The 14447-nt window shown below is 39.3% G+C and overlaps 1 protein-coding gene and 1 long non-coding RNA gene across 2 annotated transcripts in view; both read left to right on the forward strand.

The window, feature by feature from the left end:
- Positions 1-915: 915 nt before the first annotated feature.
- Positions 916-1772, forward strand: LOC148407552 (uncharacterized). The gene is made up of 3 exons (XR_015863876.1): positions 916-1074; positions 1151-1297; positions 1513-1772. It is a non-coding gene; the product is annotated as an uncharacterized LOC148407552 (long non-coding RNA).
- A 5133-nt stretch (positions 1773-6905) lies between these two features.
- Positions 6906-14447, forward strand: part of LOC148407553 (uncharacterized) — a 69582-nt gene continuing 62040 nt past the window's right edge. Inside the window, exon 1 of the mRNA XM_088403584.1 lies at positions 6906-6997. The gene's annotated coding sequence lies outside the window, so the exon portion shown is untranslated. The remainder of the gene's footprint in view (positions 6998-14447) is intronic.

Here is a 14447-nt window from a genome sequence, read left to right on the forward strand (position 1 = left end):
TTACTCAAACGATATTTTGTCGCATTAAAAACTGTATTATAATGTTAATATAAAACAATTTAATTGTTTTGTATAATTAAACTGACTACTACATTGTCATTTAAATAGCTGCTTTGTGGTCTTCCCCTTAGCCATTCAAGTGGAAAGTGTCTTTCATTTTATTGCTACATTTTTAATGAGTTTGTCTGAGACTTGATACTACTTTGTACTGTTTCAGCAACTTTCCACACATTTACAATGTATAAAAGAAAAAAACGGGCCTCTCACTTGTCTTTCTCTCTTTCAGAATGTCTATGCTGAAAGCGAAAGTGGTCGCTCTCCGGCCTAAATCTACGGCGACGTCGTGGAGCCTGTCACCAAACGGCACTCTGAAAATGGAGGGCTGCCATAAAAACATAGCTGTTGCCCTCTGTGATGGAGAAAACACTTACAAATTGGTTCTTTAGGAACATTTGGCAGTAAAAGTCACAGAGGGCAACAGCTATGTTTTTTTAAATTGCGCGGTCAGCCAAAGCAGCCCCAACTTGCTGCTCTGCAGGCGAGGCACAAAAATATTTTCCGGCCCCCAAATAAACCCAACCCCTCAATTGGAGGATGAAGCCAAAACTCTTCTCTACCCCCCATCACTTGAATCATCCCCTCAGGAAGTTATTCATCGGCTTCCTGAGGGGATGGTGTCAGTGAATGGCCAAATAACTGATGTAAGTTTGAGTCGCTCATGTACTTGTATACACACTGGGGCACATGGGTTCATATAGTCACAAAGAAGGCTCTGTAAATCTATACAAGAATACAAAAAAATATCCACACATTTAACGGTTATACTTCCACATCCTCTCATTTTGGAGGTAAATGCTAATTGTGTGTGCGTGTGAGTGTTAGCGTGTGCATGTATTTCTCTCGCTCTCTCTCTAATACACAGACCCTAAGGTGACGGGAGGAAGAAAAGTACTGTTTCGGTGACACTTAACTTTGTTTCTATATTAATTTTGTCCTCTCAAGATCCGTCCAATACGGATGGTGAAACTTCGCAGGGAGCAGCCGGTACCCATGCGGCAAATCACCATAAGAAAAGTAAGTACCCCCATTTTAATCTTCCTGTTGCACTTCACAAGTAAAGTGTGATTTATTTATTTTCAACCTATTGCAGGATGAGGCGGCGATCAAGGTCACCCTGTGGAGGGAGGCCAACCTGTATAAATTAGAGTTGGGGGGAACCTACATATTTACTCATCTAACTGCAAAGGTCAATGAGTATGGTTTGAGCCTTCACTCCACACAGTATACAGAAATTGATGTGAGTAGATAACTGGTTCTATTCTGTGTCTTCTATTCAAAAGGTGCCTTCCTATTTATAGACCCCATCGTTGAGCTAGATGTGTACGTAGTCCAATAAAGATGGTCTTAAATCCCATGCTTAGATATTAAGGCATAAAAATCTGTCTAAAATTCACCTTAACCGCTTTTTTTTTTTTTTCTCATGAATTTGAATTTAATCTTTCCACTCAACAGGGCCATATGTGCGCACAGAAGATTTTGATCTTTGGCTGGGACGTGGAGGGGACTGACGTAGAGTTGCTCCAGGCCGGAGGGAAGACTTTAAAGATGTCGTTGGAGGTATGGCAGAAGGCCTTTCAGGAGCCTCCCCAAATTCCCTCCGATGGCCTGCCACTCTATGTAACCTTTTCTAATGGTCATTGTACAAATGTGGTTACAGATGAGTGACTTTTTTGTTTGTTTTGTTTCTTGGTTAATAAAATTGTCTTCATGTATGTCAATTGTTTGGGAGTGAGTTTGCAGAGAATTATTGTCACATGCACAGCACAAAACCACACCGAAAATTTTGCGAAGGTACAATGTCTAAGTACACAATACCTTCGTTGTATCGAAATGAGCCTTGTGCATCGTTTGAAGTTACAGCAAATTCATGCTCTGTAAAGATTACTTTACTAGGACATTTTAAAAATTTCATCATTTATAAGCATAGAATTATGAAGTTTTAAAACACATGGTGTAATTCTTCACCCAATGCAGGTTTTCCTTTTTTTTTTTTTTTTTTTTTTTTTTGTCACAGCAAAAAGCTTTAAAGAGTTCCGTAGATTAACGAAGTATTTCAAAAGGGACTATTTTCTCAATTCCTAATGCTTAAATATGGGCCCTACATTTTTAGTCTTTTCTCTTGATCTTTCATTCTCACTCTTTCACTAGCTAGCTGGCTGTTGGTAGATAGTGTGTGTGTGTGTGTGTGTGTGTGTGTGTGCACGCGCACTCGTGTGTGTGTATATGTTATGCAGAGGAGGCTTTTTGACAATTTATTACATACGCCACAGATTGTCTGGGCCTTCCCACGGGTGACAGCCTTCATGGTCAAGTTAAGAACACCTCATATTGTCGCTCCTACGTTTCCAATCTTCCAATCTCAAAAAGCAGCACCACATGCTGTGACATTTTGTATGGTGTAACTATTGTATTACAGTTTCTATTCAAACAATTCAAACATTCCACATCTTTCCACAGTTCAACTTTTTTCAGTTTTTCAACTTTGCATTTTTCACATTCGTATTATAAGCCTATTCAAACTGTTCTTACTTTGTATTCAGTTTTTATGATTTATACCATTCATATATTCCACAACATTCCACAGCTCAACTTTTTCAGTTTTTCAACAATGTATTATTCACATTTATATTATTTGGCCTATTCAAATTGTTCTTATTTTGTATTAATCAGTTTCTATTATTCAAAGCATTCAAACATTCCACATCATTCCACAGTTCAACTTTTTTCAGTTTTCAACTTTGAATTTTTCACATTCACATTATTTAGCCTATTCAAAATGTTCTTACTTAGTACAGTATTCAGTTTTTATGAATCATACTTTTTCAGATTTTCTACTTTTGATTTTTTGCATTTCACGGAGTCACACCATTCAAACACTCCACATTTTTCCACGTTTCAACTCATAAACCTTCAACGGTTTCACCTTCACACGCAATTCCTTCAGGAATTGCACTTTTTCTAGTTATTATTATTATTTTTTTTATTCCGACCGTTTTTTAGGTACGTTTCAACTCATTCCCAGTTCATCCAATTCATGCCGTTCAAACTTCATATCATTCTACATATTCATGTTTAGTGCGGGTCTATTTTTCAAGTTTCAACTTTTCATCGTTTTCCTACAATTTAAGTTTTTGTACCGTAAAAACGGCCTAATGTTACGTGATTGGAGCGTACTTCCTACTTCCTTTTAAAGCGTTCACGGTTTCGTCATTTCCCGTGGCTCAGACGTTCTGTTGACGTATATCTACTACATGTTCGTGCGTTCGATCCCCGCTGTGTCTTTTCACACATTCAGTGTTTTTTTTCAGTTAATTCAGTATTTTCTTTTGGTTTCAACTCCTTCCCAGTTCATCCAATTCATGCCGTTCGAACTTCACATCATTCCACATATTCACGTGAAGTGCTTTTTTATTTTTCAAGGTTCAACTATTCATCGTTTTCCTACAATTTACGTTTTTTATACTATTCATATTTAAAGAATTTAGCCTTTTCAAACTGTTCTTACTTTCATTTCATCTTTTCATTCCACAGTTGAACTTTTTTCAGTTTTTTAACTTTGTATTATTCGTAGTTCTTCATAGATTCACGTTCAAAAATACTTCATTCCCTATATTTCAAGCTTTCACAGTGTGGTCTTACACTGCCCCCCAGTGGCCCAGTGGTAGAGTTGTCATCTTCAACATGTCCGTGTCCCGGTTCGGGCAAATCGCGTTTCACGTTTACAGTTCAACTTTCAGCTACAATTCAAGTTTTTGTACCGTAAAAAGTGTCTAATGTTAAGTGAATGGTGTTGTTAAGAAGTTTCTGATTATACTTAACGATTTCGTGTTTGAATCGTTCTGTTATTACTATTTACGTCTGGACATGTTTCTCCTGTGGTCATGTGATCTTCCTAGCAACCGCCTAGCAACTAATCACAAGTTATGTTTCATTCCTCCACTACCAATCAGGACTCTGTTTACACTATCATAGGTTGTTTTGCTCTTTCACGGGTCAGTCGGCAGGTATCGTTGTAACAGACAGTCATTTTTTCTGCTTTCAATCATTCTGTGGATTATCTCATTCCTTTCATTATTATTCCGTGCGTCCATGAGAATGTAAGTACAGTTTGAATATGTTGTCCGTTCGTGGTTTTGGATACATGTTTACGTTTGCACTGCTTCACTTTGTCCATTAATGTCTAAGTTGTTAATTCACCTAAGTTTGGTATAATTGCTAAAGGCAGATATACTGTACTTTTCATTTTTCACTTTTAGTATTCACGTTAAAAGTTTCATCCACAAAATGTGCATGTTTGTCTCATGTTTGCCGTGTGTGCCAATGTGATCTTTCCGCCGTAAGGGAGTGACGTCACCGCCCACTCAAATCTATTCGGCTCCATTAACCCTTTCCTACCTAACGCACATTTTGGAACGATTGGGTTGAATTCATTCTTCCTATCATTGTACGGTATGTTTGCCTGTGTTGTTTATGTTATTCTAAGCTAATATAGAGTCATGTGAGCATATGATGTAACATATTGTACAATGTTAGTTATGTTAGTTATCAATGTTTAGTGAATGTTCTCTGCTCTCCTTTGCAGAGACCACACACCCACAATCAAACATAGAACACACACAGAACACACAAACACAGAAACACACACACACCAACCCAGATAAATAAATAGAACATTATATACAAATAAAGAGTGGCATGAGAGTGTGCATCGTCTTTATGTTCTGGCCGGACAACCTGATAAGATTGAGGATCCTCTGAATCAGTCAAGTACAGTCCTTTCAAGGAGGTCACAAGTTTGGACGCTACTCCGACACCTCCATTACAGGTGTGATTCAAAAACATGCAGGACACAAGCCCTCGAGGACTGGAGTTTGACACCTATAGTTTAGTTACACAAAGTAATCCATTTCCCATGTTGCCATCGGGCGGCCATCTTAGACCACTGAAGACTCCAACTCCAATCTGCCCTCATGGGCGGCCATCTTGGACATTTTATTAGACGTCTCATTACCTCTCACTACTGCTTCCACCTAGTACAGCATCTGGCTTGGTTAACTCAGCTTGATTCATACGTTTTAGTTTTTTTCAGTTTTTCAACTCTGTATTATTCACATTTCTTCACTGTTTCACATCAATCCACAATCCACCTCATTCAATCCACCTCATTCAAATGATAAGCTCATTAACAGGAGTTTAAAACTCCAGTCCTCGAGGGCTGATATCCTGCATGTTTTTGAATCACATCATTCACTTAACATTAGGCCTAATGTCACAGATTCACACTATTCCAGTTCAACTTTTCTCAGTTTTTCAACTTTGTAGGATTCATAATTTTTCACAGATTCACATCATTCTCCAGTTCAACTTTTTCAGTTTTTCATTCATCTTCAAATTCCACAGTTCAACTTTTTTACAGTTTTTCAACTTTGTATTCATATTTCTTCACAGATTCACACCATTCAATCGTTCCACATCATTCCACTTTTCAACTCCCAAACCTTCAACGGTTTCACCTTCACACGCAATTTCTTCAGAAATTGCACATTTTCTAGTTATTATTATTTTTATTTTTTTTATTCCGACCGTTTTTTAGGTACGTTTCAACTCATTCCCAGTTCATCCAATTCATGCCGTTCAAACTTCATATCATTCTACATATTCATGTTTAGTGCGGGTCTATTTTTCAAGTTTCAACTTTTCATCGTTTTCCTACAATTTAAGTTTTTGTACCGTAAAAATGGCCTAATGTTAAGTGAATGGGCTGGTCTTCGTGCTTTATTTTTAAACTTTAACGTTTTCGATATTTCCTATGTCTCGGTGGCGCATGGGATTTGTGTACGGCATTCGCACTTCATGTTCGTGGGTTCAATCCCAGGCTGCGTCATTTTTTAGTTGTGTGAGTCTTTTTTAGTTAGTGCGGGTCTATTTTTCAAGTTTCAACTTTTCATCGTTTTCCTACAATTTAAGTTTTTGTACCGTAAAAACGGCCTAATGTTACGTGATTGGAGCGTACTTCCTACTTCCTTTTAAAGCGTTCACGGTTTCGTCATTTCCCGTGGCTCAGACGTTCTGTTGACGTATATCTACTACATGTTCGTGCGTTCGATCCCCGCTGTGTCTTTTCACACATTCAGTGTTTTTTTTCAGTTAATTCAGTATTTTCTTTTGGTTTCAACTCCTTCCCAGTTCATCCAATTCATGCCGTTCGAACTTCACATCATTCCACATATTCACGTGAAGTGCTTTTTTATTTTTCAAGGTTCAACTATTCATCGTTTTCCTACAATTTACGTTTTTTATACTATTCATATTTAAAGAATTTAGCCTTTTCAAACTGTTCTTACTTTCATTTCATCTTTTCATTCCACAGTTGAACTTTTTTCAGTTTTTTAACTTTGTATTATTCGTAGTTCTTCATAGATTCACGTTCAAAAATACTTCATTCCCTATATTTCAAGCTTTCACAGTGTGGTCTTACACTGCCCCCCAGTGGCCCAGTGGTAGAGTTGTCATCTTCAACATGTCCGTGTCCCGGTTCGGGCAAATCGCGTTTCACGTTTACAGTTCAACTTTCAGCTACAATTCAAGTTTTTGTACCGTAAAAATTGTCTAATGTTAAGTGAATGGTTGTTGTTAAGAAGTTTCTTATTATACATAACGATTTCGTGTTTGAATCGTTCTGTTATTACTATTTACGTCTGGACATGTTTCTCCTGTGGTCATGTGATCTTCCTAGCAACCGCCTAGCAACTAATCACAAGTTATGTTTCATTCCTCCACTACCAATCAGGACTCTGTTTACACTATCATAGGTTGTTTTGCTCTTTCACGGGTCAGTCGGCAGGTATCGTTGTAACGGACAGTCATTTTTTCTGCTTTCAATCATTCTGTGGATTATCTCATTCCTTTCATTATTATTCCGTGCGTCCATGAGAATGTAAGTACAGTTTGAATATGTTGTCCGTTCGTGGTTTTGGATACATGTTTACGTTTGCACTGCTTCACTTTGTCCATTAATGTCTAAGTTGTTAATTCACCTAAGTTTGGTATAATTGCTAAAGGCAGATATACCGTACTTTTCATTTTTCACTTTTAGTATTCACGTTAAAAGTTTCATCCACAAAATGTGCATGTTTGTCGCATGTTTGCCGTGTGTGCCAATGTGATCCTTCCTCAAGGGAGTGACTCACCGCCCACTCAAATCTATTCGGCTCCATTAACCCTTTCCTACCTAACATGTTAACATGATACATGTTTACGTTTGCACTGCTTCACTTTGTCCATTAATGTTTAAGTTGTTATTGCACCTAAGTTTGGTATAATTGCTAAAGGCAGATATACCGTTCTTTTCATACTTCACTTTTAGTATTCACGTTAAAGTTTCATCCACAAAATGTGCATGTTTGTCGCATGTTTGCCGTGTGTGCCAATGTAATCTAAGGGAGTGACGTCACTGCCCACTCAAATCTATTCGGCTCTATTAACCCTTTCCTACCTAACGCACATTTTGGAATGATTGGGTTGAATTCATTCTTCCTATCATTGTACGGTATGTTTGCCTGTGTTGTTTATGTTATTCTAAGCTAATATAGAGTCATGTGAGCATATGATGTAACATATTGTAACTATTCAAACATATTCAACATATTCAAACTGTTCTTACTTTCATTTCATCTTACTTTTCATTCGACAGTTGAACTTTTCTCAGTTTTTTTTATCTTTGTATTATTCGTAATACTTCACAGATTCACGTTCAAACATACTTCATTCCCTTTATTTAAAGCTTTCACAGTGTGGTCTGACACCGCCCCCCAGTGGCCCAGTGTTAGAGTTGTCATCTTCAACACGTCCGTGTCCCGGTTCGGGCAAATCGCGTTTCACGTTTACAGTTGTTTTTTCTCTTCTGCTTTTAGTTCAGATCATCCACACTTTTTTTATAATTCAAACATTCGTTTTTTTTTTTAGTTTCCAACTTTGTGTTATTCATATTTTTTCACACATTCACATCATTCCACAGTTCAACTTTTTTAAATTTTTCAACTTTGTATTATTCATATTTCTTCACATTAACATTATACCACAGTTCATCTTTCAGCTACAATTCAAGTTTTTCTACCGTAAAAATGGCCTAATGTTAAGTGAATGGTGTGATTCAAAAACATGCAGGATACAAGCCCTCGAGGACTGGAGTTTGACACCTCCAGTTTAGTTACACAAAGTACACCATTTCCCATGATGCCATCGGGCGGCCATCTTAGACCACTGAAGACTCCAACTCCCATCTGCCCTCATGGGCGGCCATCTTGGATATTTTCTTAGACGTCTCATGACCTCTCACTACTGCTTCCACCTAGTACAGCAACTGGCTTGGTGAACTCAGCTTGATTCATACATTCAGTTTTTTTCAGTTTTTCAACTTTGTATTATTCATATTTCAAGCAGTAAAAAAACTGAAAAAGTTTGATTAGGGATCATTTTTAAACTTCTGTTAATGAGCTAATCATTTGAATGAGGTGGATTGTGGATTGATGTGAAACAGTGAAGAAATGTGAATAATACAAAGTTGAAAAACTTTGTATTTTCTCTTCTGCTTTTACTTTGGATCATCCACACTTTTTTATGATTCAAACATTCGTTTTTTTTTCAGTTTCTCACAGATTCACAGTCTTCACAGATTCACATCATTCTACAGTTCAACTTTTTTCAGTTTTTCATTCATCTTCAAATTCCACAGTTCAACTTTTTTTCAGTTTTTCAAGTTTGTATTCATATTTCTTCACAGATTCACACATTCAATCGTTCCACATCATTTCACTTTTCAACTCCCAAACCTTCAACAGTTTCACCTTCACACGCAATTTCTTCAGGAATTGCACATTTTCTAGTTAAACGAGCGGTCCATCGGACCTTAAACGTGTGGTCCATCGGACCTTAAACGAGCGGTCCATCGGACCTTAAACGAACGGTCCATTGGACCTTAAACGGCTGGTCCATTGGACCTTAAACGTACAGTCAATTGGACTTTGAACAAACGGCCTGACTTAAAAAAGAGAAAGTTTAACATCCGGTGCACAGTTACTGATCATTTCTGTGATGTATGAGTGTGGAATGAATGTGGAGTGGTTGTCCTGAGTGACGGGAAATCTAAAACTGGTGAAACGGTCGTGAGTACAAACACCTGGGGATATCCGCTTTTCGAGGTAGAAGCTCGGTATCCGACATGACACCAGGCACGTAGCATTTCTCCCGTGACGAAGGAAACATAGTTAATCATGAGAAGAAAAAAAAAAAAAGTCCTCCGAGGCCGCAACTCGGCCCAAGGAGGCAATATGGGAAAAGGAATGTTGTTGTTTTGTGGATGAATTGAAGGAAAATGTACGTCGGGCAGAGATAGATAGCAAAGGAAGTACTAAGTATGTGGAAAAACGGAAATTCCAATACGGTTTTTCAGGAGACGTGGATGATTGTGGTGGATTGGAGAAAGTGTTGCGGAAGTTGTCATTGAAGGACAGGGAAAGGATTGAAAACAGTGATGATTAACAGTGGTTTAAATGCAAGGCTTTAGTTGATAGAGCCAAACCGAAACGAGTATAGAAGGTGGCTGAGAAAAAAAGGAAAGCAGATGATGATTTGACCGCAGCCACTAACCTGTCGGCAACTAACACAGCCAGACAGTAAACCCAAATTAACGGTGGAAAACAGACACCAACAATTCGTACCTGAGTTTACCACCATGTTCTTAAACCCAGACACCTGAGGTTTTCAGAGGCGGAGTTGACAACCAGGCAAGACCGTGGCCACGGCAGTAAGACCCTTTTCGGGACTGGGTCTCAGCTCCACATCTGAGTACTGAGGGTTGACATGAAGCCAAAGGAGTGATGCCATTTGAGAAGTTGTGTGCAAAACATGTGTCTTGTACGTGCTTAACAAAGTCCGCATATACGTTGTAAACTGCATGTTGTGTGATGTGGATCTGCGTGTGTATCTGTCAGTTTGCTGGTGTGTAACTATTGGTGTGTTACAAGTTTGTATATTAGATTGTTAGAAATAAACAATGATATTTGATGAAATTTGGCTAAAATACATTGTTAGATCGGGCTTGATCTAGTCTGCATGGTTAAAAGTCAAAATGACAAATTTGAGATGGTTTCAAACCTGAGGTTTGTGGGCAGAAACTGGTCCATTCACAGGGTTAATTCTCAGCACACAGGTGAAATGAGAAATATGGAAAAATATATTATGGGATCAGTTGAGACTAAATTAAGAATTAGGATGTTTTCAAATGCTAGATTAACTGGCAATGAATAATTAATGGTTGATACACAAATAAAATACACAAAGTTGTTGTGTTATATGTGAGGCTATGCCAGGGGTGGATAGCCAGATGACGTTGAATTATAAATGTTGTGTTTTCATAGCTTAATAACATGTAGGCATGTTGTCGTATGATAGCAAGTTTTGGAGACTGTGGTATGAAAATGAGAAGTGATTGTGAGTGTAAGCCTGTGAAGCTTGCTCTGTTGAAATTTTCACACAGTTTGCTGCATGTGTTGCTGTTATTGTTGTTGTCACAGTTGTGAGAATTGTCGTTTTTGCTAAAGTTGATTTTGTTGTTGTTGCTTTTGTTGTTCTTCAAAGTGGAAAATATTTTAAATTGGCAAATTAATAGAGACCACTGAATTTGTTAGAACAAAGCTGAAGAAAAATTTCAAATAGCAAAATCGATAAAAGAGAAAAAGTTGAATCTGGAATTGTTTGGAGAGATTAGCATGATAGGATCAGATCTTACAGTAAAATAGATTCAACTGTGCAAAAGGAGGATGAACCAGTTGATATGTTAATTGTTTGATATAGTATAGTTTGCAAGAGTTTTCTAAAAACAAATCACATTATGGTAGATAATGGATAAACAGGCTGAAAATATTGACAGCAGCTGAAAAAATGCAAGGCTAAATGGAACTATACTACAAACAAAAATGTAGATGTGAGTGACCTCTAACACTCAGAGATTAGATAAATCGAGTACTCAGCTGAGAGTGGAGTAGAAGAAGAAAAGTAGAAGAATGTAGGGGAGAAAACAGACATTCTGGTGTGATGGAGAAGAGGAAGTGCATTGTGTTGGAAACAGGAATTGTGGTAGCGGAAAAGAAGGATGTAAGAGAGAGTTGAAAGACAAAATTGAATGCATTAGAATGTTGGCGTTGTGGCAAGAAAGATTTTCGGCAAGTGGAAACAAATGGAAGAAGGTTGGCAGAACTAATGAGATAAGGATGGCAGAATTGTTACTGACAGACAAAAGGAGGCCATTGCAAAAGCCCAAAAACACAGACTAAAAGACAAATGATGTCATTTTTGAGGCTGAATAATTATTGTAACATATGGATTCAAAAAATTGTTTTGAATTGACTAGGCCACTGTTTGATCTCAGTTATGAAAAAAGCTGACGAGGCATTTGACAGCGTGAAATTGGTATTGGTTTAATTCATCCGTATTGACACTACCGGATTACAGCAAACCATTTGAGCAAAGAGTGACCGCTAAACAGGGATTCATGACTTCAGTTTTGTTGCAGAAGCATGACGGGAAACTGAGGCCAGTCAAATTTTACTCTGAGGAATTGGATGCAGTTGCTGGGCCAACCCCTGAAGGCGTTCAGGTGGTGCTGGCCGCAGCATTGGCAGTGGAGGCTTCAGTGGAGGTTGTGTTGTTTCACCCCCTCACGTTGAGGGTTCCCTATGTATTTGTTTTGTTGCTGGACCCCCCCCCCCAAATGACACTCTTATCGCCTGCATGACATTTATATTGCACCGCGTTACTTGTATCACAGGGACACATTATAATTGTTAGATGTGGAGCATCAAACCCAGCGACACTTTTGCCCACACCTGTAGACGGCACCCCACACGACTGTGGAAGCCACGCCCAAATTTCCACCAAACCAAGACCTGACCTGAATGACACCCCTCTCCCGACTGGAGAAGTTGTGTTTTTTCTTGACGGTTCAGCTAGCAAAGGGGAAGACGGCCGCAAAAGGGTGGGATATGTATTAAATTTTGTTTTGAGGAACATTAAAATCGACATGTTAATTGCAAGCAGATGAATTGGCCATGCTAATCAAAGCGTGTGAAATTTTTGAAAGCAAAGATGTTACAATATGGACAGACAGCGAGTATGGCATGTGTTTTATCATCTTTGGGCTAACTGCGGCTTCCAAATCATAACAAGAAAAGAAATGACCAAATTACAGCAGGAAACCGATTAGGCAAACAAAGCAGCCAAAGAAACAGTCATAGGTGTGCCCACAGTTGCCAAAGCACAAGACAGCCGCGTTGAAACACTACATGATGAACAAGACACACAGACCATCTTGATATCAAGGAAAACATCAGCTCCTAAACTGTAGCAGCAAAAATGGCTAAATAAAGGAGCATAACAAGATGTTGAGGAAAAAAGTAGATTGGCGGTTAGAAAACCATGGTTACTAAAATTTTCATTTGAATGAGCAGCAAAGTTGACACATGAGCTTGGCCATGTGTCAACAGGGGGGAATATGTATGATCAGTTGTATATGGATTCACCTTTTATACTCAAAATGTTTGTGTTTTTTGTAAATGTTGTGATACCTGTTTTTGCAATAATGCGCAAGTTTATTTGTGACCACATAGAGGCAAATTTCTAGAACCACCCGAAGCATTTCATATGATATATATGGATGAGAGTAATTAGAAGTGACAATTGATTACATTTTGTGAAAAAAGCTGTTACAAAAGTTAGAGAACTGTTGAATATCAGGAGGGCTTGTTGAAAGAACGAATGGGACAGTCAAGGCCATACGCATAAAAACAATGCAAGTGATAAAGAGACAGCGACCAGATTGCATTCTTATTGTGGCCACAGAAATGAGATTTGTTCCGCTGAAGAAAAAACTTTATCACCATTTGAAATAGTATATGGAGGACCATATGGACTAGCAGACTTAACCCATGACCAGCCACCTAGTGGATGTTCTTTTCCAGTTCACATGAAAAGACTGTTTGGCACAAGGGAGATGCATAAGCACAATGACTGGCCAGTGTGTTCTATCCCACAGAAAACCCGGGTCCAGATCGGAGACCATGTGTTCCTCAAGGTGCTGACGACCTCGTTGGGACAGTGAATGCTGGGATGGCCCGTTCCAGATGATCGCAGCGACACCAACTGCGGTGAAAGTTGAAGGACGCGATGGGTGCAGTCGCAGTGCAAGATCCTTCGACCCCCTGCTGACGGGCCTAGAGATGCCAGTCCCTCGAAGTGAGGATCAGCACCCCCGAGTGCACGGACGGTGCACCAACGAAAGACCACAGTGGGAGAAAGGGTTTTTGTGGTAAACACACCCCTCTCAGGAGAATGGCCTGTCCGCCAGCACTCCTCCGAGCAGCATGCTGCTTGATGCTGGGCGGCGCTCTTGTGTCCGGACGACCAACAACGCCTACCTCAGACAGACAGCGTTTGCCCACCAGCGTCATGGGCAACCTCCAGCTCCAGACGGACATCACGGGAACAGCGATAAACGCTATGTTTGTTTCAGTGTTGAGAACTCCACCCATTGGTCCAAATGCAACACTGACAAACCACCAGTCCCAATCACCAGACAAACTTCCGTCTTTTTTTGATGCGATTGGCAAGCCTTGGAGCATTCCTGACAAAGACAAATTGATTGACAAAGCAAATGCAGCGGGTTCGCATTTGCCATATTTGGTGCTCTATTTCCAGTGACTGTGTACAAACACACCGATTTTTTTTCAATGATGTCAATCATAAAGTATACTCGTCGACTGATATAACGGACGCACCTTATAATTATACCTTATAACGCACACAGCTTCACAACTACATGCTACTTCACTTATGACTATTCAAAACAGACAGGCACTCGACATGACTGGCAGAAAAGGGTGGCGTGTGCAAGCTTTTGCCATCAGGTGAATGTTGCGCATTTATTCCTTCACACACTTTGTCTAATGGCTCGTTGTCTGAGACACTGACACTGCTCAGGGAGTGCAGACTGAGGACTCTTAAGTATGGAGGGAGTTGAAGCTCAACCCCTTCCTGCAGTGGTTGCAGGACTTCTTAGGCAAATAGAAGGGTGTGGCTGTAGCCATTGCTTCTGTCATCATCTGCATTCTCTTGCTGTCATGTCTGCATAACCTGCCGTGTGCCCTTGTGTAAGACCTGTGCCACCAAAATCATGGATGCTGTTGGGGTTAGCAACGCAAGTGACCGTGACCATGACTGACTATCAACCTATTGACTCTGACGACGATTCAACAACTGTCTGAACCATTCAAGATGCACCTACGGAAAAGATTTTAGACATAGGATGTTGATATGGTTTGTGATGTGTATAT

Source organism: Hippichthys cyanospilos, chromosome 20 (genome assembly GCF_059441005.1).
Source record: "Hippichthys cyanospilos isolate Australia breed blue-spotted pipefish chromosome 20, RoL_Hcya_1.0, whole genome shotgun sequence".
Lineage (NCBI taxonomy): Eukaryota > Metazoa > Chordata > Actinopteri > Syngnathiformes > Syngnathidae > Hippichthys > Hippichthys cyanospilos.